Below are 2,412 nucleotides of genomic sequence, written 5' to 3'. Positions count from 1 at the left end.
GAGACGCCGAGAGAAGAGAGTGCGTTCGAAGCTGGATAACGGTGAGGACTGGTGCGTGCGACCGGTGATTGGCCGGAGGCTAAGGTACTGCGGGTGGTAGACCCCACTCGTCCAAGGCCCCTCCGCGTCAGGACTGACCATCGTCACCTTATCTGCATCCGCCCGGTGGGGATCTGCACCGTCGACCCAAGCATGAAAACCCTCGTGTCGGTTCGGGCGAGAAAAAAGAGTTCAAGGGAAAAAGGCAACGATTTCACCATTCGAGTTCATGTGGAGGACAAAAAGAGGACAAAATGGAAACGAAATGACCATGAGTTCATCGATGGAAATGAGGACAATACTGACGAATATGGAGAGTTCTAAAATTTTGCCAAATGACACCGATGGTTGACGAGAATCCCTAAGCCACGGGGTGGGATACAAACCTGAACTAAAGACCTGCCATAGTCCGGTTTTTTTTCCCAAAAAGGGCGCATGTGGACGGAGGGCACACATGGAAACCTAACCACCAGCCGAGCCATTGCCGGAGGAAATATAACGATATGCCAAATACCATAGCCTTTGGGACAAAGCCGATTCTTGGAGGACAACAAAAATGAGACATGGTACTTGGTGAAGCACCGGACATATGGAGCCACAGGGGCCAGAAAAAGAGCCGATAGTACAGGGCAAGATGTGATGTGACGGTAACGGACATGTGTTAATGATGGTGGACATGTGTTACGAGATGAAATGCTTGGAAATCACGTAAAGAACCGATGCGTGAATGAAAATGAAAACAGATCATGTTGGGACCAGGTTGGGAACCCCTCCACAGTCTGCGACAAAAAAGCTTCCCGTGTGGGATTATTCCGGTAATAAGAAGGGAGTCAGGTGCCCGGTACCTGTACGCCACTATGAAGGCCTCTGGTGGTTGTACGCTGGTTTAAAGACTCGATTTACCCCCGCCTTGACAAATCGAGCGCCACAAAAAGTTGCGCCGTAAAAGGGCCCTGACTTTCCTTGTTGGTTCGGGTTGGCATCGCCGGGGCTTGTGAGATAAGTGCCTATTCTAGGGGGATGGAGTACACAATCTCTACGACCTCTTTGGTGCCTCTGGGTGGTTCAGGCCCGTGGGAAAAGCCTCAGAGCCGCTTCCTTGAGGAGCCGCGGGTGACTCACGGGTTACGTCATCGCCTGGAGGTGTCGGGAGTTCTTTGTTTTGTTTTGCGAAAAACCCCCGTCACGAGAAACTGTGCTTCTTCTCGGTTTGTTACGGTTGCACGCAGGTGCCGCCGGCCGTTCCCACAGTTTTCTCGTCGTGTCACCGGGCTGCTTGCGGCTATCGGTAGATGCACTGTGCACGTCTCCCTGCCACGAAAGGAAGGAGTGAAGGAAGGTTGGCAAATAACCGAATCGATCGCGTGACAAGGTACAGGGCGATCGCACGTATTGACGTGAGGCATAACGAGAGGGGGTTGGGCCTAGGGCCGGCCCCGGAGGTATCCGTCCCTGTCGATTCTCTCTCTGGGTTGACGCGCAAGAGCACGGGCATGGCAGTCCGCGCGTGCGTCCCCGGGCTAGTCTCCGGCAGCGGCGTTCCGCCTCTTAGGGTAGTCGGGCGCCGAATCCCTCCCTCTCGCCCGGACCGGACTTTCGAAGGCTCATGTAGATGGCACTTATAGACGTGTCGGGGCCCGAGAAACAATGGTCCCGCACCGCCGAGGCCGGAATGGTTACAGTTTACTGTAACCGCTATAGTCAACGTAAAGGGGTGCACGTTGCCCGTCTCTGATGCGATGAAGGTTCGGGAAGATCGATTCGATGGACGGTGGTCGAGCCCGGATCCATTACGGCGACCACCACGGACAAGGTACCCGGTTCCGCTTTTGCTCGTCTGGCGCGTGCCAACAAAACGGGGGTATATGGGTTGCCACCCGGCCCGGTCTTGTGCTACGCTCGGAGTGTTCTGGGGTTCGGGAGCCGTGGGAAAAGCCTCAGAGCCGCTTCCTTGAGGAGCCGCGGGTGACTCACGGTGCTACGTCACCGCATTCCTCCGAGGACAGTAGTTACGCCGGATCACCGGTCCCATTACCTGGCCTTCGGCGACATCTCAACGCTCACCCCTTGGGCCCCACTTTACCCAAGTCGGGATGAACCTAGGATGGGGGGAGCTCTTGATCGACCCTAGGCCCCACCGCCTAACTCAGCCAAATCAGGGGTGGATAAACCGTGCCCGCCTTGGGAGCAATAGACCTTCCGATGCTTTGCCAACTCAGGTGTTGCGATCTTGAAAGGTGTCTCCGGGCATCACTGCTCTACATGGGTGGCCGGGCAGCGGGGGGCTGACCCGGGCGGCCGCCTGGAGATGTCGGGAGGCACCTGTAGACAACTCTCAGCGGTGGATCACTCGGCTCGTGCGTCGATGAAGAA

The 2,412-nt window shown here is 56.1% G+C and overlaps 1 non-coding gene across 1 annotated transcript in view; it reads left to right on the top strand.

Annotated features, from left to right (window-relative positions):
* The first annotated feature begins 2,369 nt into the window (after positions 1-2,369).
* Positions 2,370-2,412, top strand: part of LOC144193150 (5.8S ribosomal RNA) — a 154-nt gene continuing 111 nt past the window's right edge. Inside the window, exon 1 of the ribosomal RNA XR_013325634.1 lies at positions 2,370-2,412. This exon is cut by the window's right edge and continues 111 nt beyond it. This is a non-coding gene — a ribosomal RNA (5.8S ribosomal RNA).

Source organism: Stigmatopora nigra, unplaced genomic scaffold (assembly GCF_051989575.1).
Source record: "Stigmatopora nigra isolate UIUO_SnigA unplaced genomic scaffold, RoL_Snig_1.1 HiC_scaffold_111, whole genome shotgun sequence".
Taxonomy (NCBI): domain Eukaryota; kingdom Metazoa; phylum Chordata; class Actinopteri; order Syngnathiformes; family Syngnathidae; genus Stigmatopora; species Stigmatopora nigra.
This window is presented reverse-complemented; position numbering and strand designations above follow the sequence as displayed.